Below are 27,416 nucleotides of genomic sequence, written 5' to 3' on the forward strand. Positions count from 1 at the left end.
AAGAGAGACAAGCCCAGAGACATTTTGGAGAAAGCCGTTTTGAAACCAGAACCCCAGAACAGAGGATCAGCAGATGCCAGCCACATGCCTTCCCAGCTAACAGAGGTTTTCTGGACACCATTGACTGTTCTTCAGTGAAGGTATCCTCTTGTTGATGCCTTAATTTGGACACTTTTATGGCCTTAGAACTTTAAATTTGTACCCAAATAAATCCCCTTTATACAAGACAATCCATTTATGGTATTTTGCATAATGGTAGCTATAGCAAATTGGAACAGATAGCCAAAAGCTTTCCAACTTAAAAAAAATAATAATTTATTTTGGGAACAACTATAAACTTGTGCTCTGCTTTGGAAATATACATTTTATAAAATAAAAATAAATGATTACATTAATAAATTTAAAGGATATCATATTGCAGAGCCATAATTTCTCAATGAAGTTTCTGACCAATCTGACAAAACCAGAAAGTATAAATTCTTTTACTTTTAAACTTCTAAAAAATGAGTTCCAAACTTCCTTTCTATGGAAATACTATTCCTGTGCCTTGCTTGGAAGGGTAAATAAGAGTTGATCTCCCTGGAGTTTTCTAACCCTTTCCTACTCAAAATGTGGCCCATGGATCAGGAGCATGCTGTCTCCTCTGGGCTTGTTAGAAATGTAGAAACTCTATACCAGAATCAACTGGGATTAATCCCTGGTATGCAAGGGTGCTCTAACAAAAGAATATCAAATAATGTAGTATACCATACTAGCAGAATAAAGGAAAAAAGTGAACATCTTAATTGATGCAGAAAATATATTTGACAAAATCCAGCACAACTTTTTGATAAAAGCACTTAGAACATAAGAAATAGAAGGAAACTCCCTCAACATGATAAAAGAAATATATGAAAAGCCCACAGCTGACATCCTACTTAATGGTGAAAGACTGAAAGTTCTTCCTCTAAGACCAGGAACAAGGCATGGATGTCCACTGCCACCACTGTTAACAAGCTACTGGAAGTTCTAGCCAGAGCAATTAGACAAGAAAAGGAAATAAAAGGCATCCAAATTGGAAATGAAGAAGTAAAGCTTCCCCATTTGTAGATAACATGATCCCATATTCAGAATATCCTGAAAAATCCACAACAAAGCTTCTGGAACTAATGAAGGAATTTGGCAAAGTTGTGGGACACATTACAGCATTGGTACCATAAATGCATTGGCTTTTAGAAAGGGGATTTATTTGGATACAAATTTAAAGTTCTAAGGTCATAAAAGTGTCCAAATTAAGGCATCAGCAAGAGGATACCTTCACTGAAGAACAGCCAATGGTGCTCAGTAGTGTTCCCATACACAAGCAACAAACAATCAGAAGAAATCAAGGAAAAAAATACCTTTACAATAGCAAATAAAAGAATCAATTATATAGGAATAAATCTAATTAAGGATATAAAGGACTTGTACACAAAAAACTACAAAAACTGTTAAAATAAATCAAAGAAGACCTAAATAAATGGAAGGGCATTCTTTGGTCATGGATTGAAAGACTTAATATTAAGATGTCAATCCTACCCAAGCAATTTATAGATTCAATGGAATCCCAGTCAAAATTCCAAAAACAGTCTTTGCAGAAATGAAAAAGGGAATCATAAAATATATATGGAAGGGTAAGGGGCCCAAATAGTTAGAATTGCCTTGCAAAAGAAGAATGAAGTTGGAGAACACACATTTCCTGATCTTAAAACTTATTACAAAGCCACAGTAATCAAAACAGCAAGGTACTGGGATAAGGACAGACCAATGGAATCAAATTGAGAACTCAGAAATCAATCCTAATATATATGGCCAACTGATTTAAAAAAATTCATAAGATGATTTGTGGGTTTACAGAACAATCATGCATAAAATACAGGATTCCCATATACCACCCCACCACCATTACTTGCATTGGTATGGAAGATTTGTTACAATTGATGATAACACTTTTTTTATAATTCTATTTTTAACAGTAATTGCATTTGTTACAATTGATGAAAGATTATTAAAACAGTACTAACTATTCTCCATAGTTTACATAGGGATATTTTCCCCCATATTCCTGACCTATTATTATTGTTCTTTTTTCCTGCTTTTCTTTATTTTATTACTCACCTACTCATACACTGGATAAAGGGGGAGTCAGTCACAAGGTTTTTACAATATGAAAGCTATATAGTCATACAATCATTATTAATGATCAAGGCTACTGGATTACATTTCAACAGTTTCAGGTGTTTCCTTCTGGCTATTCCAATACACTAGCAACTAAAAAGAAACATCCATATAATGATTTAATAGTCACAATCATTTTCTAAATCCTAATTTCTCAGTTACACCTTCTCCCTCTCATTTGATCATTCTCTCAATATTCAGGGATATCTGGGCAATGGACATTTTAACTTTGTCATGCTGGAAAGGGGTGTTGACCTTATAGGGTAGAGGAATGAACATGGATGTTTGGAAAGACTGATACCTCTGGGTTTCAGGGTGTATCTGGTATAGGAACAATCTGGAGGACTTAAGTTGCTGAAAAAATAAGCTTACTAAGCAAAATTTTTACATAGTCTTAGAGCCCAGGGCATTCTTTAGGGTTTTCAGGGATGCTGTTGGTTGGGACTTGGCACACTGTGGCAATTTATAATATCTGGCTGAAGCTCATATAAGAATAACTTCCAGAATGACTTCTTAATTCCATTTGAAATCTCTTAGCCACTAAAACTTTATTTTATTTCATTTCTCTTCCTCCTTTTGGTCAAGAAAGCATTCTCAATACCATGATACCAGAGCAAGGCTCACCAATGGGAGTCATGTCCCATGTTGCAGGGAGACTTACCACCCTGGGAGTAATGTCCCATCTAAGAGGAAAGGTAGTAAGTTTATTTGCATAGTTTTGCTTAGAGAGAGAGATGGCCAAGGGACAAAGTCTACCCAATTGGAAAAAATAGTCTCTTCAACAACTGGGGCTGGAAAACTGGATCTTCATGAGAGAGAGAGAGAGGAAGATAGATAGATAGAGAGAGAGAGAGAGAGAGAGAGAGAGAGAGAGAGAGAGAGAGAGAGAGAGAGAGACCCAAACTCAGACCATATAGAAATATAAAAGCCAGAACTATCAAACCCTTAGGAAAAAAATGTAGGGAAGCATCTTCAGGACTTTGTGTTAGGCAATGGTTTCTTAGACTTTACACCCAAAACACAAGCAACAAAAGATAACAGAGATAAATGGGACCTCATCAGAATCTAGAATATAAGTTATCAGGGGATGGGGTGAGAATAGGGGATGGGAAATTACACTTAAAATATACAGGGCTCCTATTTGGAATGATCAAATGTTTTGGTATGGTATGGTGGTTACATTAGTACAACATTGTGAATGTAATTTTCAGCACTGAAATATATATCTGAGTGTGGTTAAAAGGGGAAATGTTAGGCTGTACATATGGTAAAAGAATAACGATTTAAAAATCCATGGAAATGCACTACATAAACAGTGAACTCTAAGTTAAACCATGGGATATAGTTAGTAGCACAATTATAAAAATGTGCTGAAATCAACTGTAACAATTATTCCACACCAATGCAAGGTGTTAATGATAGGGTGATACATGGGAATCCTGTATTTTATTCATTATTGTTCTGTAAACCCACAACTTCCCTAATAAAAAAAAAGAAGAAATTCAGAATATCAGACTCCGACCCGGACCTACTGAATCAGAAACATCTCCAACAGATTTGTAAGCACATTAAAATTTAAGAAGAACTTCTCTAGTCCACTTTCTAAAAGACAGTGAACTGAACTGCTGCCCAGAAACAGTGCGTATAAATGTCTATAAAAAACACCACAAAAAATAATCTCTTTTAACAGGATTTTTTAGAAAGACAAAAATAAGATCTTTAAAACTCTGATTGGCTCTTTCCTTAAACCTTTGAACAGGATACTGTCAATGAAACATGGTGCGGTTGTCATCTATCTCATGGAATGCAGTCAATAGATGATAGCTGAAGTGAGCTTGCTAATGGTGTTGGTTGTAGTGTTAGTATGTGTTTTGTTATTAATCTTTTTATCTCAGTTTTCCATTTCTATATCAGAGAGTAGACACAACAGGCTGTAATTGCTAACAAGCAGAATGACAAACTTCTCTAGGGGGAACAAAAAAAGAACAAAACACAACCATGCCTCCACCTCTTCTTTTTATTTCAAATTAATGCTACATAATGCAATTTATAGAGTTATCAATCATCATGGGGGAAGACAGTGGGGGAGAAAAGTTTAAGCATAAGTTGTGTCATCTTTATTTAAGTAAGGTCCCTTATCCTTCAGAAAGCAATTAAAATTAAGCTAATGATTCCCCAAAAGCAGTATCACTTTAAATAATAATAGTTTTTGACTCTATGAGTTTGCTTAATCTAATCATTTCATATCAGTGAGGTCATACAATGTTTTCCTTTTGTGTCTGGCTTATTTTACTCAAAATGACTTAAAGGATCACACATGTTGAATACATCAGAATCGCATTCCTTTTTATGGCTGAATTGTATTCTGCTGTAAATATATACCACATTTTGTTTATCCATTCATCTGTTGATGGACACTTGGTGTACCGGTTTGCATATATTATGTCCCCCAGAAAAAGCCATGTTCTTTGATGCAATCTTGTGGGGGCAGACATATTAGTGTTGATTAAGTTGGAACGTTTGGATTAGGTTGTTTCCATGGAGTTGTGCCCCACCCAACTGTAGGTGATAACTCTGGATAATTTCCATGGAGGTGTGGCCTTACCCATTCAGCTTGGGCCTTGATTAGTTTACTAGGGTACTATATAAGCTCAGACTGAAGGAGTGAGCTTGCTACAGCCAAGAGGGACACTTTGAAGAATGCACAGGAGCTAAGAGAGGAGCTTCAGCTTACAGAGACATTTTGGAGACAGCCTTTGAAAGCAGACTTTTGCTCTGGAGAAGCTAAGAGAGGACAAACGCCCCAAGGGCAACTAAGAGTGACATTTTTGAGGAGCTGAAGGCTAGAGAGGAACATCCTGGGAGAAAGCCATTTTGAAACCAGAACTTTGGAGCAGATGCCAGCCATGTACCTTCCCAGCTAACAGGGTTTTTCAGATGCCATTGGCCACCTTCCAGTGTAGGTACCCAATTGTTGATGTGTTACCTTGGACACTATGGCCTTAAGACTGTAACTCTGTAACCAAATAAACCCCCTTTTATAAAAGCCAATCCATTTCTGGTGTTTTGCCTTCCAGCAGCAGTTAGCAAACTGGAACACTTGGGTTCCATCTTTTGGCAATTGTGCATATTGCTGCTTTGAACATTGGTGTGCAAATATCTGCTCAAGTCTCTGCTTTCAATTCTTTTGGTTATATTTATAGTAGCGGGATTGTGGCGTTACATGGTAATTCTATATTTAAGTTTCTGAGGAACTGTCAAACTGCCCTCCACAGCGGCTGCACCATTTTACATTCCCACTAGCAAAAAATGAGTTTTCCTTTCTCCACATCCTCCCCTTCTCTTGTAATTTTCTATTTTTTTTGTTTGTTTGTTTGTTTTTTAATAGCAGGCATTCTTGTGGGTGTAAAATGGCTTCTCATTGTGGGTTTGAGTTGCATTTCCTTCATGGCTGATGATGTTTGAGTGTTCTTTTCATGTGCTTTTTGGCATTTTGAGTATCTTCTTTCGAGAAGTGTCTATTTAAGTCTTTTGCTCATTTTTGAATTGAGTTGTATATCTTTTTGTTGTTAAGTTGACAGATTTTTTCCTATATTCTGGATATTAAACTTTCATTGGATATGTGGTTTCCAAATATTTTCACCCACTATGTAGCTTGGCATTTTACTTTCATAATAAAGCCCTTTGAGGCTCAAAAGTTTTTTAATTTTGATGAAGTCCCATGTATCTTTTTTTTTCTTTTGTTGCTTGTGTTTTGGATGTAAAGTGTAAGAAACTGTTGCCCTAACACAAGGTCCTGAAGATACTTTCCTACGTTTTTTTCTAGGAGTTTGTTCTGGCTTTTGTATTTAGGTTTTGATCCATTTTGAGTTGATTTTTGTATATGATCTGAGTTAGGGATCCTGCTCTTTCTTTTTCTTTCTTTCTTTCTTTTTCTTTCTTTCCTTCTTTTCTTTCTTTCTTTCTTTCTTTCTTTCTTTCTTTCTTTCTTTCTTTCTTTTTTTCTTTTCTCTTTCTTTCTTTCTTTCTTTTTTGTTTTTGCAAATGGAGATCCAGTTTTCCAGCACCATTTGTTGAAGAGGCTGTTTTTTCCAATTTAGTGGTCTTTGCCCCATTGTCAAAACTCAGTTGGCCATGTATGGGATGATTAATTTCTGAGCTGTCAATCTGATTCCATTGGTCTATATGCTTGTCCTTGTTCCAGTACTATGCTGTATATTTATTGAGATTGTTCACATACCATACAGCTATCCGAAGATCCAAAGTGTACAATCAATTGCTCATGGCACCACCATACAGAGATGCATCCATCAACACAATTAAATTTTTTTTCCAATTTTTAGAATATTTTCACTACCCCAGAAAAGAAATAAAGGCAAAAAACAGGCAACTCAGATCCTCCCATACCCCTAACCATGCCTCCCTCCATTATTGATTCATAGTTTTAGTATAGTACATTTGTTACTGTTGATGAAAGAATGTTAAAATACTACTAACTGTAGTATATAGTTTGCAATAGGTATATATTTTTACCTATATGCCCCTCTATTATTAATTTCTAGTTATAGTCATATACATTGTTCTAATTTGTGAGAGAGATTTCTAATATTTATATAGTTAATCACAGACATTGTCCACCACAAGATTCACTGTTTTATACATTCCCATCTTTTAATCTCCAACTTTCCTTCTGGTGACATGTATGATTCTGAGCTTCCCCATTTCCACCACCTTCATACACCTTTCAGCACTGTTAGCTATTCTCATAACATGCTACTATCACCCCTGTCCATTTCCAAACATTTAACTTCACCCTAGTTGAACATTCTGCTCATTTAGCCTCATTTCTATATACTGGTGACTTATATTTCATGTCTATGAGTTTACATATTATAATTAGTTCATATCAGTGAGACCCTGGAATATTTGCCTTTATGTGTCTGTCTTATTTCACTCAATATAGTGCCCTCAAGGTTTCTTCATCACCCCATTTCTTTTAAGATGGTTTTGTTCACACACCATACATTCTGTCCTAGGTGAACCATCATTGGTTCCCTGTACAGTCATGTATTTATGTATTGAGCATCATTGCCACTGTCTATATAAGGACATCTCCATTTCTTCCACAAAGACAGAAGAAGAGTCAAAGAAGACAGAGGGGCAAAAGAAAAAGAAAAAAGAAGGAGAGAAAAACAAACAAACAAAAACAGGACTTGTAGGTAGAAAGCAACAAAAGGAAAGATAGCATTAACCTAAAGTAGAGTAAAGAGTCAGACAACATCACCAACGCCAGTAGTCCCATACCCTTCCCATATTCCCCACCTCCCCATAAGCATTTAGCTTCGGTATATTGCCTTTGCTATATTAAAGGAAATATAATACAATGTTTCTGTTAATTATAGTTTCTAGTTTCCATTGATTATATTTTCCCCCCAATCCCACCCTATTTTTAACACCTTGCAATGTTAACATTCATTTGTTCTACCTCATGTAAAAATATATTTGTACCTTTTATTACAATTATTGAGCACCCTAGGATTCTCTGAATTACATAGTCCTAGTCTTTAACTTTCGTCTTTTGTTCTGGTATCCACATGGTCCCAGCCTTCCTCTTTCAAACATACTCACAGTCATCTTTGTTCAGTGTACTTACATTGCTGTGCTTCTATCTCCCAAATTTGTTTTCCAAACCTCTCACTCCTGTCTTTTCCTTTCTGTCTGCAGTGCTTCCTTTAGTGTTTCCTATAGAGCAGATACCTTGTTCACAAACTCTGTCATTGTCTCCTTGTCAGAGATTATTTTAAGCTCTCCCTTATTTCTGAAGGATAGTTTTGCCAGATACAGGATTCTTGTTTGATGGTTTTTCTCTTTCAGTATCTTAAATATATCACCCCATTTCCTTCTTGCCTCCATGATTTCTATTGAGAAATCTGCATATAGTCTTATCAAGCTTCTTTTGTATGAGATAGATCACTTTTCTCTTGCTGTTTTCAGGCTTCTCTCTTTGTCCTTGACATTTGATAATCTGATTATTAAGTGTCTTGGCATAAGCCTATTCAGATCCATTCTGTTTTGGGTACGCTGTGCTTCTTGGATCCATAATTTTATGTCTTTCATAAGAGATGGGAAATTTTCATTTATTATTTTCTTTATTATTGCTTCTGCCCCTTTTCCCTTCTCTTCTCCTTATGAGACATGAATGATATGTAAATTCTTGCTTTTCATTTTGTCCTTAAATTCCTGGAGACATTGCTCATATTTTTTCATTCTTTACTCTATCTGTTCTTTTGTGTGTAGCTTTCAGAAGCCTTGTTCTCCAGTTCCTGAGTGTTTTCTTCTGCCTCTTGAGATCTGCTGTTTTATGTTTCCATTGTGTCTTTCATCTCTTTTGTTGTGCCTTTCATTTCCATAGATTCTGCCAGTTGGTTTTTTGAACTTTCAATTTCTACCTTATGTACACACAGTGTCTTCATTATATGGTTCAGCTCTTTAGCCATATCTTCCCAAAACTTTTCGAGTTGACTTATTATTAGTTGTTTAAGTTCCTGTATCTCAGTTGAAGTGTAAGTTTGTTCCTTTGACTGGGCCATAACTTCATTTTTCTTAGTGTAGACTGTAGTTTTCTGTTGTCTAGGCATGGTTTCCTTGGTTACCCCAATCAGGTTTTTCCAGACCAGAATGGGCTCAGGTCCCAGAAGGAAGAAATATTCAGTATCCTGTTTCCCTGAGGGTGTGTCTTAGAAAATTGGTACACCCTATGATCCCTCAGGTCACTGTGCCTTTCTGCCCAGCAGGTGGTGCCTGTCAGCCTGTAATTCCAGACTGGTGTAAGGAGGTGTGGCCCGTGGCTGTTTTCCCCCAGGCTCTAGGGTCTGGTTTTGAATGGAAGGTGGGTGGTAGAGCTGGGCCCCACCCCTTTCCTCTTAGAGAGGATAGACACCCTAGGGGGAGGTCATTAGCATTTCAATGGTCTCTTTCTGCCTGTGATAACTCCACCCTTGTCTGGGTCAGAGCACTGGGAACTGAAAATGGCTGAGACTTTCTCCACTGAGCTGAAAAAGGAACACAAAGTCCCCTTCAGGGCTAGTCTGAAGCGACCCTCCAGTTCTCCAAGCATCTGTCTGCTTGTTGGGGATTCATAGCTTATAGTGAGCAGTTCATACTCACTAATTAAAACCCCAGTTGGAGCTCAACTGAGCTATACATATATGGGAGAGAGCTTTTCTCTGGAACCATGAGGCTTTGCGGCTTGGGCTGTAGGGGAAGGGGTCTCCCAGCTTGGATCCACAGTTTTTACTTACAGATTTTATGCTGTGATCTCAGGCATTCCTCCTAATTCAGGCTTGTGTATGATGAGTGGATGGTCACGTTTGTCCCCCCGCACTTATTCTGGATTATTTACTAGTTGTTTCTGTCTTTTTTTTTTTTTTCAGTTGTTCCAGGAGGATTAACTAGCTTCCACCCCTCTCTATGCTGCCATCTTAGATCCCAGTACCATGCTGCTTTGATTACAGTGGCTTGGTAGTAGGTTTTAAGATCAGGAAGCATGAATTATCAAACTTCATTCTTCTTTTTCAAGATGGCTTTAGCTATTTGGGGCCCCTTATCCTACCATAAAAATTTCATGATTGTCTTTTCCATTTCTACTGAGAAGCCTGTTGGAATTTTGGTTTGAAATTGCATTGAATCTCTAAGTCACTTTGGGTAGAATTAACATCTTAACAATAATTAATTTTCCAGTCCATGAACAAAGAATGCCCTACCATTTATTTGGGTCTTCTTTGATTTATTTTAGTGATGTTTCATAATTTTCTTCATACAAGTCTTTTACATCCTTGATTAGATTTATTCCTAGATATTTGATTCTTTTATTTGCTATTGTAAATATATTTTCTCCTTGATTTTCTCTTCTAATTGTTCATTGCCTGTGTACAAGAATACTACTGATTTTGTGATGTTGGTCCTGTACTCCACTACTTTATTGAATTCATTTATTAGCTCTAGGAGATTTTTGGTGGATTTTTCAGAATTTTTTGAATATAAGCTCATGTCATCTGCAGATAGGGAAACCTTTGCTTCTTCCTTTTCAATTTGTATGTCTATTATGTCTTTTTCTCTTGTGATTGCTCTGGCTAGAACTTCCAGTACAAAGTTGAATAGCAGTGATGAAAATGGACATCCTCATCCTATTCCTGATCTTAGAGAGAAGGAAAACTTTCACTATTTCACCACTAAGTAAGAAGCTAATTGTGGGTTTTTAGGGGATGGGGTGGGAATAGAGAATAGGGAGTTAAGGCTTAAAATGCACAGTGTCCTATTTGGAAGGATGAATATGTTTTGGTAATGGATGGTGGTGATGGTCACACAACAGTGTGAGCATAATTATCAGCTCTGATATATATATATATATATATATATATATATATATATAAATATATATATATATGTAATTAAAAGGAGAAATATTAGATTGTATAGATGGTATCAGAATAAAAATGGTTAAAAAAATCCATGGAACTACACTACACAAATAGTGAACCCTAAGTTAAACCATGGAGTCTAGTTAACAGTACAGTTATAAAAACATTCTTTCATTAATTGTAACAAATGTACTACACAAAAGCAAGGTGTTGATAATAGGGTGGTATATAATAATCCTGCATTTTATGCATGATTGTTCTGTAAACCCACAACTTCTCTTATGTAAAAAAAAATAATAGTAGTAATAAAACAACGGCGACAATGGATGATGATGATAGCAAAAAGATTTAAAAGACTTATTCCTCCCCACTAGCACACCTGAACATTTCATCATATTGGTTTTCCCACTTTTGTAAGTATATTCCATATTTCTTCCATATGTAATGTTACTTCAATGTGCAAATGCTTTCACATTATTTTTGTCACTCAGTTAAGTAGCAGATAATCACTGTGAGAGTTAAACTCTAGACATTGTTTTTTAAGATCTGAACTGTGAGTATTTTGAACTGGAGACCATGATAGCATGAGCATAGCATTTTCAAGAGCCAGCAGCCAGAAGCATATTTTTTTCTCTTCATAATGTGCAAAGCACAGAACTTAAAATTTTCCTATTTATGTAATATGTGTCTAGATGGATAATTATGTCACTAATGAACACCATGCCAAGAGTAACATGTAGCATATTCATTTAGTAAAACACTTGGAAAGCTGTGCCTATATGTGGACCAAGTATGATGTAAAAAGAGCCAAGCCCTAATAAAGACTATGCCTGATAAAGTGTGCATTTGACTGTAATACATAGAAAAGTTTCTGCACCCACAAAGTAACATTTATGTTAAAATCCAGAACATAGATGTTTGGCTCAACACCACCTTAGTAGATTCTACCTATAGTTCTTGTGTCTCTGCAATGGCATTTGTCCAGCCACCTAATCTCCATAAAGAAGTGATTGAAAATTACAAAATAGAAAAAGAAAAAAATAGAATAATGTTTTTAGCCAGGTCATTAGTTTGTTTTTTGTGCCTGTTTCATTTTTTTTTTTTTTTTCCTACGACCATCTCTCTTTTTCTTCTTTCAGAGTTGCTCCTTTGCATTTTGGGCTTATGTGCAGGTTTATGTATATATATCAATCATGTACCCCAGAAAAAAAGCCATATTCTTTAATGCAATCTTGTAGGGGCAGATTGATTCATCTTTTTGGTTAGGGTGTGACCTCTTGATTGAATGTTTCCATGGAGATTTGACACTGCCCATCCAGGGTAGGTCTTGATTAGTTTCCTGGAGTCCTTTAAAGGGAGCTCACACAGAGAGCAGAGAGAGGAAAATGCCCTGGTATATGCTAAGCCGAGACCCAAATGCTTGCAGATTCTTGGAGAGGCTTGGAGATGCAAACAAAAAGACATTTGGAGAAGCTAAGTGAAGACAGAAGCCCAGAGACATTTTGGAGAAAGCCATTTTGAAACACAATCTGGGAGTGAAGGACCAGCAGTCACCAGCCACTTGCCCTCCCAGCTGACATAGGTGTTCTAGATGCCACTGGCCATTCTTCAGTGAAGGTATCTTCTTGTTGATGCCTTAGTTTGGACACTTAAAACTGTAAATTTGTACCTGAATAAATCCCTTTTATGAAAGCCAATCCTTTTCTGGTATTTTGCATAATGGCAGCATTAGAAAAGAAAAGAAAAAAAAAAAATAGCCTGAATTTCATTAAGCCCTAATTTAATGAATCTATTTCCCTAAATCTGATCCAAGTTCTGGCCCATTGTGATTTCATGCCCAAATCAAAGTTGGAGAAATATAAGTTTATGAATTATAAGTTTAAGAAATACAAGTTTATGAAATGCTATATTCTTGGCATTGATCTGGAGTTTATAGTATAACCCAAAATTAGATTATTCAAAAACTATTGGTTTTCAATGACAAATTTTAGACTACAATAAAAATTAGGATATTTCTAGGTGTGTTTCACAATTTATTGATCAAATGAATGAATGAGGAAAAAGAATTGCGATATTCCATTGTTTCACATTGGATTAAAGAGAACCAGTTCAAAATCCTAGAAAAATATAAGGTGCTAATTTATAATCTTACATTTCAATTGTGCTGGTCAATAAAGATAAACTTCAATATTATGGAAATATCTTTGTTTTATCCTATGCTACTTTTGACTACTTTTGATACAGTGGACTACATTCTTCTTCAAATGGTCTCCTCTTTTGGAAGGATGCTATGGTAAAATTTTTTATTTGTCTAACTGTTCTTGATGTTTTGGCAAGCCTCTCCTCCTCTAAATTGTCACTAAATGGTGGGTGCCCTCTAAAAAAATTGCAAATTTATTTCGGTCTTGTAGTCCCAAAAGCTTGTATATCTTATCAGCTTGGCAACTCATTGGCTTGTAGATGTTAAACTTCACATGTTTAGAGGGACAATAAAAAATTACTCTCCCAATCTTTTACATCTCAAAAAGTAGGACCATCCTTTACCCAATTCTTCAAGCTAAAATCTTATGAGGCATCCTTGATTTCTTTTTTTCACCACCCCTCCCCAATATCTAATCAATCCAACAACAGTCATTGTCGCTTATAGTTCCATAATATACCTCAAATCTTTTTCCTTTTCTCCATCTTTCCCTTCAGTTTCCTAATTTAAGCCCTCATCATCTGCATCCTATAGCCACTCTTTCCCATTTCTAATTTATTCTTTCCATAACAGCCAGAGTGGTTATTGTTATTACTGACTTGCTGAAAGAAGTTCATTGATGTTCCATTGTGCTCAGAAGAAATAAATCCAACCCTGGACTTGTAAGGTCTTGCACATCCTGCCTCCCTCCTACCTTTTCAGCTCTGTCTCATATCATTCTCCCCCTCATTCACCAGGATGCAGCTACACTGGCCTCCTTACATGCCACAAATAACATATTTCCTTTTGCATGGTCTCTCATTTAGTTTTCTCTTTGTGAAGTTTCTCCCCCTGCTCTTGACAGAGCTGGCTAATTTTTTACACTTCAGGTCTCAAATTACCCTCTTCACCTCCTCTGATCATTTGATCTATATAGTAGAAGCACAACTCCCAAGCATCACAGTTACTCTGTCAAATTCCCTGCTGAGTTGCTTCATATGATTAATAACAATCCATTAGTATCTTCTTCTTTCCTTCTTTCCTTCCTTCCTCCTTTCTTTCCTTTGTTCTTTCCTTCCTTCATTGCTTACTTGCTTTTCTTTTCCTTCACTTTAAATGTAAGCTCCCCAAGTGTTCTAGTTTGCTAATGCTGCCAGAATGCAAAACACCAGAGACATATTGGCTTTTATAAAAGGGGGTTTATTTGGTTACACAGTTAGAGTCTTAAGGCCATAAAGTGTCCAAGGTAACACATCAGCAATCAGGTAACTTCACTGGAGGATGGCCAGTGGTGTCCGGAAAACCTCTGTTAGTGGGGAAGGCACGTGGCTGATGTCTGCTCCAAAGTTCTGGTTTCAAAATGGCTTTCTCCCAGGACATTCCTCTCTAGACTGCAGTTCCTCAAAAATGTCACTCTCAGTTGCTCTTGGGGCATTTGTCCTCTCCTAGCTTCTCCAGAGAAAGAGTCTTCTTTCAACGACCATCTTCAAACTGTCTCTCTTCTGTAGCTACTCTCTCAGCTTCTGTGCATTCTTCAAAGTGTCCCTCTTGGCTGTAGCAAGCTTGCTCCTTCTGTCTGAGCTTATATAGTGCTCCAGTAATTAAATTAATTCAGATCCACCCTGAATGGGTAGAGCAACACCTCCATGGAAATTATCCAACCAAAGTCTTTCCAAGAGTTGATTGAATCATATCTCAATGGAAACACCCAAAGGATTCTAAAATCTAATCAACACTAATATGCCTGCCCATACAAGATCACATCAAAGATAATGGTGTTTTGGGGGACATAATACATCAAACTGGTACACCAATGGTAAGAAATTTATCTGTCTTGTCTGTTGTCTTATGCCCTGCACGTTGCAAGTATTCAATACATACTTTTTCATAAATAAATGATACTCTATTGAACACTTCTTAGAGGTGGTTTATTTAAATTGCACACTCAAATAACAATCCTGTTTTTTCTCAACATCTGAAATGGTAATAAAACTCACAGCCTCCTTTGTCTTAGTGCACCATGTGCAGAAATCTTAAGTTATGTGAACTTACAAAGGACTACTTCATCCTGTTTGGGATAAGTGGTGATGTTAATGGTTTGGAATGCTTACTTTATATAGTTCATATTGTTTAAATATGAAAGTGCTAAAATAAAAAGCTGCTGATATCCCACTAATTGTTGGGTTCAACTTGACTATACCTCAAAGAGCAATTATATAGTAACAAATTAAGGAATTTAATTATTATTGTTTGTCATTTGTTGAATTAGAGTAGTGAGGTTAGCGCTATAGGGAAATATTTAAGAAAAAACCTTGCTACAAAAAGCTAGAGAATATTCAAGGCTTACATTTCTCCTCCTCTCACTCCTTTTTTCCTTCATTTCCTTTCATTTCCTTCATATCCTTGTAAGGATATGATATTTTGAGCTTTCTCAGTGCTCTCTACAGCAGATGTTAGCATACATATGCTAATTCAAGTAACTTCCTTCCTACTCATTCCTAAATTCACAACATCCTCAGTGTTTTCTAAACAAAAACAGTCAAACTTTCCAGATCAAAAATACTGATATGTACTTAGTGAAAACTTAGCTGCAGGGGAAATGCATTTTTTTCCTGAAAAGTTTTGAATTTTTCCTAAAATTGCTGAAGGGCTGAATCTCACTTTTATCAAAGATTTCATCATCAATGTGTGGGTGTCAGGAAGGGGGAAAATATTTATATCTGATAAGAAAACAAAACAGTATGTTTTTCACATAATTGAGTCTACTCCTTAATATGAATAGTTTAATTGATAAAGGATATACCCAAGCGAGTAAAACAATGTGAAGCTGGGGCCTGAAGACCCATCCTTGAAACATTTCTCTTTAGGATTACCCATTCTTTTTGAAGAAGACAGTTACTGTCAATTCACTTTTCAGGTCTTGGGGTAGCATAATCTGTCATTCATTCATTCATTAATAAATTCAGCATTTGCTGCACACCTGTTGTGTGAAATACCTTATAATACACCCTTTGAAAAATACAAAAGTTATTGAGGCCCAGGAACTCTCTTTAGGTGGCTTATAGTTTAGGTGAATACTCCATGAACATACTGAACCATTATTCAAAGTAAAGGCAATGAGAACCATTAAGAATTATAGAAATAAAATGCTTTCAACTGGATCTTCAGGAATGGAAAAGATTTGATGGGTATCTAACTTGATGATGGGAGACAGGAGTGTCGGACAGCATTGATGAAGTCAGAGGTAAAAAAGCATGAGAAGCTGTCCTCAGAAATAAGCAGAATAGTTTGTCTGGAAATACAATTCAGGAAAGAGAGTGTTGAGAGTAAGAATAAAACTGTACATTTTTGGCCAATTTAAGAAAGTCAGGAATGCCAGGTGTCACGGCCCAAGGGGCTTTTTCAGCCAAAGGACTAAAGAAAGCACTTGACATGTTCTGAGACATGAGCTTTTATTTTGGGACTTACCTACACGTTGGGAAGTCAGTCATGTTGCCCTGAATTCAGTAGCTGCTCTGAATGACAGCACGTTCAGAGCTCAACATGAAGATACTCTGCAAAATCAGGGGGTGCCGGGGAGTGGTTTATAAGGGTTAGTGTAAAAACGTGGGAGTGGGGATGGGGGGGGTTGGTGATGTAGGGAGGGATCAGTTTTAGTCAACAGGGAAGAGGGAAAGATTATAGGTTACCTTGTAGATAATCGTATCTAAGGAAGTTTTGGGGAGGAAGTAGTTTCAGAAGGGAAGTAATCTATATATTGCATTTAGCACCGGAGGCCTGATTTTACAAGGAGTTTAGGTCAAACCCTAACTGACCTGGGTCACATGAGCTGCTGTGTGCACAGACTTCAAGTCCCTTAGAGAAGGCTTTGGGCCTGGGGCTCCCACACCAGGCTAACATATACTTGCTTTATTTTATAGGAAAGGAAGAACCATTGCCATTGGTCAGGTAGAAGAAGTGCTTCATTTCTTGTGTTTTTGTAAGATTAAAAGGACAGACAGGAAGGATCCCAGGGAAGTAATTTAGAGACAAAGAGATCAAATAAATAACAAATTATAACAGACAACCAAGATGGTAATTAAAGATTCTCACTTGGATGTCAACTGTTAAATGAATAAAAGAGAATAGTTGTGATAAACATAGGTATTGGATGAATATGATTTAAAAATAAATTAGACAGGGAGGTGAAGGTAATGGAGATTTTGAACCTGATGTATACCAGAATGTGTTCTTACAAGTGATATTTGACAAGTGATAGGTGATTGAGGTATAAAGGAGAAAATAATAAAATCATTCAATGTTCATTATGTATGTAAATATATCCAGTTGGCAGATGATATTGTTAGACGCAAACTGAGATAGCGATGGTGGGAATAGAGGGCTAAAGAAACAATTTGTTAGTTCCTCTGAGCTCTCTATAAGTTTCAGGAAATGTCATCTCTTGATTTAACTTCAGAGCTTCTTAGTGTTAAAAGGGAGAGTAGAAGTTATTTGACCCAATTGCCCATATACCAGTAAAATGCCATTCCTTTTTTTTTTTTTTTCTCATTTCACTGACCTCCCCAGTAATGGGAAGCACTTTATATATCATAATTATCATTAGAAATTCATGAGGTGGGTGCTATTATTATCACCATTTTACAATTGAGGAAATTGAGTCATAGAGTATTTAAGAAACTTGCCTTTGATTACACAGATAGTGAAAGACAGATCTAGCATTCTCAATCAAGAACTTCAACAAAGATCCCCTAACCAAAGCTGTGAGGCGTTATTCAAGACCTGAAATTATTCTCGTGACTCTAAATATGTTATTAGGTGCATATGTGCCATTTGGCTTTCACATGTCTACTGAATTCTAGCCTTTGCCATTAACTTTATCCTTAGTTTACAGAGTGAGGTTCAATTACTTTGCGGGTCTTGGGGCCCTGCCCCATTCTTTTGCCTGAAATCTCACTTATACCAACATATATTTTGCTAGACTCTTTCTACAGTGGATTGGACTCTGATCTACCTAACTCCTGCCAATAGTCTGGGATTTCCTTCAGACCAGTTTGATGGTGTTAGAAGCATAGCTCTTTAACACATTTGAACACCTAGAGATTCTCTACTCCAATCACCAGAGATAATCCTATTAAAAACAGAAAGCTGACTAAAATAGAGCTGCATTGCCAACCTCTGTGTATCCTCCCAGGAGGTTGTCCTTTTCCCTGGCTCTCTTTATTCCTGCCCATTCATCACTTCTCCAGTTCTGCTGATGAGTCCAGTGCATTTTGCACTGTACTGGACATGACATACTAAACTTAAGGTTGATGCAGTCAGGAGAGTGTTTAATGATCTTACCCAAGAAGTGCCATGATGGGCATTTTCTGCCCAATGAGGATAATCATTTTCAGCTCAGATTCCAAACAATAAAGTACATTTTTTTCTCTCAAAGAAGCATTCTTGTTAAAGTCTTCCCATTGTTACAGCACAGGGAAGACTGCAGAGACAGATGACTGACAAGCCCACAGAATCGTGTGAGAAGATAATGTAGCTTGGTGGAAGGGTAATGGACTTAGAATCTTGTATTATGCCCATATGCCAGCAAGTTATCCTGTCAGTTTACGTAAATGTAAAGTGAAAATAGCCACTATTTTGTATGGTTTTTGTGAGACTTAAATGAGCGAATGCTAATAAAACACCAAGTAGACTTCCTGGAATTTGGTGAAGTCTAAATAAATGGCAGCCATTATCATCATCATCATCATCATCATTTTTATTATTAGGCAGAGCTTCACTCCATGCAGAAAAGCTATTTCTTGATGATAAGAGCTAGTATTAAGCATTTTTAAGAACACAGGGAAAGAATCAACCTTCAATATAGATGATAATCATTAAATTTAAAGTTCACTTTCAACATTTCCAAATGGAGAAATGTAGACTTTTCTGCAGATAGGGAAAAAAGAAAGAAAGAAAAAGTGACATACTGGCATAGAAACATAAAAAACGAATAGCATGTGGCAAAGTGAAGAATTTCAGCAAAACTTAAAAACAAAAGCCTGAAATCCAGCCTGTAACAAAAAATAGACAAATAAAAAACACACACTAATTGTTTAGTAAAGAAGGATTGGAACTTAATATCCAAACCTCACTACATAATATTCTAGTAGATACTATTATGCTTTAGATTATTTTAACATTTAGTTATATGTACTTTTCATTCTGTAGTGTGGATTTTTTCTTTATTAATTGCCATGACTGCCTTACTGAAATGCATAGGCTATTACATGGACAGATTAGACTTGATTTACTAATTGCAGCTAAGATTTTTGTGCCCTGACTGGACAAACTAGGTAGCTGAACCCTTGTGGGTACACTATTAATCATTAAACAAAGGAGCCCTTCAGAAGACTCTTAAACAGTATCCATAACACTGAATCACTTTGTTGCTGCTTTAAAAAGCTGTGATGAGACTTTATCAGCTCTTTAGCCTATTAGAAAGTATATTAGTAAGTATAGGTCAGGTTAGGCTGCAGTAATAAACCAACCCAAAGTTGTGTTGGCCTAAAACAACAAAAGTAGGTTCATTTCTTGCTCACATTATATGTCAGTTGAGAATCAACTGCAGCTCTGCTCCATGTCATTTTCAGTCCACTATCTGGGCTAATGTTGTCTGTCATAATAATAGAAACAAAGAAGAGATAATAGTGACCCATGCATGGATTCTTATATCTTCTCAGATCCTGACATTTCATTGGCCAAAGTAAATAATGTTTCCTAGCCTGATATAAATAGGGAGGGGATGTATGATACTCCCAAAGGAAAGTACAGCAAACATTTTTTTTAACAACAATATAAAGTATCATATAGAAGTCACATTATCCTTTATCCCATTGAATGTGGATTTTTTTCTTCTTCATAGCGTCTCTTACTTTCTCATAGTCCTATAAACATATAGCATTTTAATATTATTTTTCTTTTAAATATATAGTTGACCAAAAGGTAGCATTAATTTTCATATTAAATAAGCTTATTTGTAGCTCTGCTACTTTATTTTTTAGTAAGCCTAAAAGCACAGGAGTTAAAGAATTATATTTAATTAATAGTAGGTTTTCTGTGCATCACAAAACATGTATGGACAATTTATAGGTTGATTTTCATTCTATGTAACAACTAGATAATTTTACCCTAAATCTTTAGAAAGCTTATGTCATAACTCAGTAAACTATAGTGCTAATTTTAAGAGAGAGAAGAGCAGAATAGTATTTCTGTGCCTAATTTTTAATAAAGTTAATTAAAAATACACAAACCATTTAACAATGGCATATTATACTAAAACTATGTAATAAAAAATGCTTCTTTTTGTGTTTTAAAATATCTTTCTCTAAAACACTAAAGGGAATTTCCCTCTAACTCTTCCAGGTCTGCAGTGTGTATATACACATAAACATATATATATGTATCTGTAGAGTGAGGTCTTGAAAGTGGACATGTACAAGAGAGAAAAGTCTATACCAGAATAGGGATTGAGCCATTTATGGATCCTATGCCAGTTTGGATGTATTATATCCCCCCAAATGCCATTATCTTTGATGCAATCTTGTGGAGGCAAACGTATTAGTGTTGATTAGGTTAGAACCTTTGGATTAGGTTGTTTCTATGAGATGTGACTCACCCAACTGTAGGTGATAATTCTGACTAGATAATTTCCATGGAGGTGTGGCTCCACCCATTCAGCGTGGGCTTTGATTAGTTTATAAGAGCACTATGTAAGAGCAACTGAGAGCGACATTTTGGAGAGGAGCTGCAATTTACAGAGACATTTTGAAGACGGCTGTTGAAAGCAAAGTTTTGCTGATGCTTTGGAGGTACTAGCCCAGAGTTTGCCCAGAGAAGCTGACACAGAGACATTTTGGAGAATGTCATTTTGAAACACAACCTGAGAGCAGCTAAGAGTGACATTTTGGAGAACTGCTGCAGCCTTGAGAGGAACATCCTGGGAGAAAGCCCTTTGAAACCAGAACTTCAGAGCAGACACCAGCCATGTGCCTTTCCAGCTAACAGAGGTTTTCTGTATGCCATTGGCCATCCTCCAGGGAAGGTACCTATGCTGGTTTGTATGTATTATGTCTCCCAGAAAAAGCCATGTTCTTTGATGCAATCTTGTGAGGGCAGACATATTGGTGTTGATTAAGTTTGAGCATTTGGATTGGGTTGTTTCCATGGAGGTATGGGCCTTGATTAGTTTACTAGAGCACTATATAAGCTCAGACAGAAGGACTGAGCTTGCTACAGCCAAGAGGGACACTTTGAAGAATGCACAGGAGCTAAGAGACAAATTTCAGTTTACAGAGACATTTTGGAGATGGCCATTGAAAGCAGACTTTTGCTCCAGAGAAGCTAAGAGAGGACAAACACTGCAAGAGCAACTGAGAGTGACATTTTGAAGAGGAGCTGTGGCCTAGAGAGGAGCGTCCCAGGAGAAAGCCATTTTGAAACCAGAACTTGGAGCAGATGCCAGCCACGTGCCTTTCCAGCTAACAGAGGTTTTCCAGATGCCATTGGTCTTTCTCCAGTGAAGGTACCCCTTGTTGATGGACACTTTATGGCCTTAAGGCTGTAACTGTGTAACCAAATAAACCCCCTTTATAAAAGCCAATCCATTTCTGGTGTTTTGCATTCTGGCAGCATTAGCAAACTAGAACAGTACCTGATTGTTGATGCTCTCCCATAGCCATTTTATGGCCTTAAGACTGTAGCTGTGTAGCCAAATAAACCCCCTTTATAAAAGCCAGTCCATTTCTGGTATTTTGCATCCTGGCAGCATTAGCAAACCAGAACAGACTCTTAGAATAAACTCTTCCTGTTTCCTTTCTTATTGATATTAAATAATTACATGTAGAGATTCTCATTTAAATAAATGAATCTAAAAGCAAAGAGAAGTGATTACAGGACAAGTACATTCCAGGTTACACACTCACACACACACACACACACACTCACACTCACTCACAGAGAGAGGTACAATAAGAAACAGAATATAGAGTAGTGGTCTGCAAACTATGGCCCACGGGCCAAATGTGGCCCTCTACTAGTTTTTGGCTGCCAAACTAATAATGTGACCATTTTTAAATGGTTGGGGAAAAAATTAAAAGAAGAAAAATATTTCATGAGCATTTCATGAAGTATAAAAATTACATATGAAATTCAAATATCAATGTCCATAAATAAAATTTTATTGTCACAGTCATGCTCACATGCATTGTCTATGACTACTTTTCACACTACAACAGCAGGGCTAATTCAGACAGAAACCATACGACCCACAAAGCCTAAACTATTTACTATCTAGCCCTTTACAGAAAGAGTTCGCTGACCTGTGACTTAGATGAAATCTTGAATTAAAATCATTAAGTCTGCTCTGATAATCACAGGTATAAACCCTCTAACATTGAAACATTTTTTTGTAAATCAATATTGCTTTCACTGTGGGTTTGTGTGCCTTAGTGTGTGTGCATGGGTTTGACAAGGTACATACACATGGGTACATTCCTTGACTGTAAAGATCTTTGACCTGACTTGACCCATTCCTGGTACAGGCCCATTAGACAGTGCAGTTTCCTTTATGTAGAACTGGAAGTCTTTTCAGCTTTTCTTTTTTAGTTTACATTGCTATAATTTTTGGCCTGAAAGTGACTCCTAGACTAAGACTGATTCTGAGGCTTTAGGATTATTTCATTGACAATGGCCATTTTCCAATTTTACTTTTCAGGTCCTATTTCATTTATTGAATATAATGATCTGGTAGTGTTTCCTTTTAGTTTTCCAAAAGAGCTTGCAATTTTAATATTCTACTGCTTTAAGTAGTATTTTGCCTAGTTTTGAATGTTTGGGGACAAGTGTGTTCTGTAAATGTTCACTTTTAAAAACACAATGCTATATAACAAATTGCAGACACTTTTTCTTCCATTTATATTTGGAAAGGACATAAAAACCATTTTTAGACAATCTAGCACTTTTATTTAAAAATTCAATGAATTGATTAATTGGGCCATCTACCACTAAAAAGGAAAGGTTTTTCAAAAGTTGAATTGGTTAGGAACTTTGGACAATGAACAGTTTAAAATGTTTATTTTCTTCTGCTGAATATGGTCTCCTTCTTGTACTATTTATTTTGGAAAATTCCTTATCCTTATCTGACACTCACCAATTTTAGTTATCATTGTCTTCATACTGACAGTTACTACATGGCATTTGCATTTCATTTTCTTAATAACTTAATAACTTAATAACTTTCCCATTTTTAGGTTTCCACTACAAACCTTGAAGTGCCACAGGTTGGTGAAAATGAAGTTTCATGGGTTTCTTCTTGAATCTGGTATAATGAAAGTTCAAGTTTCACAAATCTAAAAAAAGCATAAAATAAAGGGGGCATAAAATAATTTAATCAAAAACATCAGTATTTACCAGCTTTGCCTGCATTCCAGCATTCTACAGGGCTTCAGAGGTATATGTCATTACATAACTGCAGATGTATATCCTTTGTTAGACAATATGCACACATGTGAAAAATTTCCTAAAATATGAAATTGCATTTCTATAATATGCCGGCACCTGTCTAGGTGCTTAATATGCATTATCACATTTGACCCTCTCAAAACACGCTACGAATAATGTACATCACAGGTTGTATTCTCCATAAGCAGATGCTGAGACAGAGTTTTGGATATAAGATATCTATTAGAGATAAACACCTGTGAAAGAAAGAGGAGGAATGGTCAGAGGAATAAGTCAAAGAGTGATGCAGACATGAAAATATCTCGGCCAACCAGAGAGGATATCTGGAGCCAGTATTGCCTTTTGGGATTGTCTTGCATTGTGCCAAAATGGTCAGGCCTCTCTAACCCTGCCTTGCTCATCCACTAGATGCAGGCTTCCCTGGGCATGACTGGAAGGGCATGACTTCTTCTGCGGTAGTTCCCTACCCTTAAGGCAGCCATTGCAGCAGCTGATAGCTGGAGACATTCTGCTGACCGTACTCTCCACTTGAATGGGTAGCTTCGTGGTGCATCTTCATATCTACCACAAGGCACTAATATTATTCTCATTTTACATTTGTAATTGAGAAAATTAAGACTTAGAGAAGACACACAGCTAGGTAATGACAAAGGGGGACTCAAATCCAGATTTAAGTTCAAACTTTCTGCTTTTACAGTGAGCCCTGAGTTAATAGTTGGCTGACCTAAGGCTGTCATTCTTTTTGTTCAAGGTTTTCAATCAGTTAAAAAAACAGCCGATCTGCTCCACAGTTCTTATATTTATCCTCATATCTTTTAAGGTCTACAGCATTGATTCTTGAACTTTATACTGCTTCAGAATAACGTGGAGGGCTTTGTAAAACACAGAGTTCTGGACCCCAACCCCTGGGTTTCTGATTCAGTAAGCCTGAGGTGGCACCCAAGAATTTGCATTTCTAACAAGTTCCCACATGATGCTAATTTTGGTAGTCCAGGGACCACACTTTGAGAATCTGTGCTAGAGCTACTACAAACCAGCATTTTCTATTCCCTACTCTGCAACCCAATCCACCACAGGTGAGAATCTATGTAATTGTGATACCATATCATGCTTACTTTATAACATTGCATTTTCCACCAACAATAGGATCTTTTTTACCATCTGATTAGTAAGAAATCTATTCCCAGATTCTCCTCCTGGGAGTCTATTTTCTAATGCCTCTTCTGTAACTAACAGCTTTAGTTTGGATTCCCTGAAAAGCAGACCCTGAGGCAAAAATTTGTAGTTTATTTGAGTGGTATAGAAGTCTGGGTCCAATCAGGAGACAGAAACTGCCAGAAATTTGAACAAGGTAAGTTTAATGTAAAGACGTTTTAGCTATAAGAGGCAATTGCAGTGATGGGGATTAGGTAGTAAGGAGTAAAAAGAATGCTAAAGAATATAGAAATAGAGATACAAGGAGCAGCCACTACCCTTAAGACTAAGATAGAATGCCAAAGGGAGGCCCTTGTTAGAGGACTCTCCCAACCACCACACTCCCTTGCTGGGCTGAGATTCAAACCTTGTTGAGGATACAACTATGGCTCAGTGTGTTCACTGAGGCAGGGAAGATGCCTAGGGAAGACCAAGGGAAGTCTTCCACAGGAAGGTATTACACCAATGCCACTTCACTCTGAAGCTGCTCTTAGGACTGCCATGGAAAATCATTCATGGCAAGTGCCATACTAGAGGTACTCTGCTACAAATCCACCTGAGGTACAGCCAAGAAAAGCTGTTCGTAAGGAGTTGGCTACCAGCTGCCACAGAATCCTCATGTGCTGCTATAGCTTGCCTATGGGAATATCCTAGAACGAGGAGGAGAAATCCTTTCCTTTCCAGTTTATTTACAGTGACTTCTACTGACAAAGCTTAACATTATGCCAGCTGGCAAAGGAGAGATATAACACAAGGTCCAGCTCCATTATTGAAGAGCAGGATATAAAGGGTGAATTTGGAGCTGAGAATCAATAAATTGAAAACTGGCATGGAAAGCACAATGTGGGAATGAGGAAGTCAGAGAAGAGAGAATCTTCATTAAATCTTCATTAATAAACAGGTTACTCTTCTGGGCAACTAAAGATTGTCTGGAACACAAACTTAGAGTTGTCCCACAAAAAGAAAGATAGTTTCTTATCAACAAATTCCCTTTCCTCGTTGGTTGAAGGTCACAACTAGGGTTTCTCTTTGGCTTGTGCTTCTGCTCTGCCCATGCAAGCCCAGGTCATACCATGGCCTGAAAATGGCCCAGGCACAGAGTCACAGGAAGCAACCGTGTGAGTGGAAACTTTGGAGGTAACTACTAGGACAGGGGAAGAAAATATGGGTTGGCACAGCATCAACAACATCTGCTGTGCCATCATAAAATTCAAATTAAACAGGATCTACTAATTCAGTCAAAACTAGAATAAAGCAGAAAACAAAAGTAGCAAATACCCATAATTCATGTTAAATAAAATTGTCTAGGCATTTCAAATGGTCTGTATCAATTCTACAACTTCTGTCCAAGTGCTAAGACCCCCTGATAATAGTAATTGTTAACAGTTACTGAAGCCATGCCATGTTCTAGGCACTGTGCCAAATGCTTCACTTACCTCATCTCTTGCTCACAGTAAAAGAAAAATGTAAGGTACTGTTTTTCTTATCATATTAGAGATAAGGAAACCTGGGTTTAGAAAATTTGAGTAAGTTGCCTAGATTCTCCAAAATAGTAATTTTCAAAGCTATTACTTAATTCTTACCCTTAGATTCCTAATTCCACACTCCTTACTAATAGGCTGTACTGCATTTGTATTTGCTTTGGACATTGCTCTCACTCACAAAATGTTCATCAACAGTAATGTCCTTTGAAATGAGACCTCCAGAATTCAATCATATGAGAAATATTGTGACATTCTTAGAGATAATAAAAACTGCTAGATTTAGCTCCTTGCTTCACATCTCTTCAAAGTTAAATCTCTGTATTCTGTAAACTCCTCCACCTTTCGGAAATACTCGCTTCCTTATATCATCTCTCTGAACAAAATCAATGCATTCTGGCTCAATCCTGTTCATCTATTCCAATCCAAATTATTTCTTTCACCTTCTAATTCCTTTAGTTCTCATTTATTTCAAGCTAATTGCATACTCCCTTATGTTGTTTTATTTTCATAAGTGAATGTCTGTTTTAATACACAAAACAGTAAACTCATTGAAGTCAAGAATTATATATTATGAACCATTCATATCCTCTGCAGTGCCCGGCACAGTGCTGAGTCCATATTAATTTAATATAGACTTTTTGAAAAAGCACTGTTAAATGTAGGAATAACAGCAATGAAAAGTGGACTTTTGTTCTTAAACAGAAAATCCCATTATCCAAATCACTGCATTTTTAGAGCATGCTGGTCAATCAAGGTTCTACTGTTCTATATTCCTTCCCTCTTCTGTGAAATTAAAGCACTCTCAAGCAGATTAAATAAGCAGAGATAGGGCTTTCCTTAATTTTATTTTCCTGCTTAAATTCAACCAGCATTAAATGGAGAGATTTCTCTAATGTCCCAGTCAGAATTAATTTCTTCCTCCTCTGCTACAACTCTTGTAACTTTTAGTTTGTAACTACTGTATGCACTCTACAGATCATAGGTTACATGCTATAAGACCTACATAGGTACTTACCCATCTTACTCACTAGATCGTAGGCGCCTGAAGTTCAAGAACCCTGTGCTTTCAATTTTTAATTCACTATCTCACCTAGTAGAATGATTTGTGTAGGCACTCAATTGCTATGTGATAGATCCAGTTTGATTTACTGATCACATGAAAAGAAGTTCATAGGATAATAATAATCTTATATGGCAAGCAAAGTTGTTTTTACATACTTTCATATTATTTTAGTCTCATCAGTGATGTGATACAAGTATAAAATTTCCATTTCAAGAGTGGTTAACCAAGTCTCACAGAGGGTGAAGGTGAATATAATAAAATGTTGGAAGCTCTAACTATGCACCAGGTCCTCTACCATATGCTTTACACATTCAGTCCATTTTATACTCAAAACTGTCTTGTAAGGTGAATATTCTATCAGATGAGTGAAATGAGGTTTGGAG

The sequence above is a fragment of the Choloepus didactylus genome, chromosome 2 (assembly GCF_015220235.1).
Source record: "Choloepus didactylus isolate mChoDid1 chromosome 2, mChoDid1.pri, whole genome shotgun sequence".
In the NCBI taxonomy this organism is placed as follows: domain Eukaryota; kingdom Metazoa; phylum Chordata; class Mammalia; order Pilosa; family Megalonychidae; genus Choloepus; species Choloepus didactylus.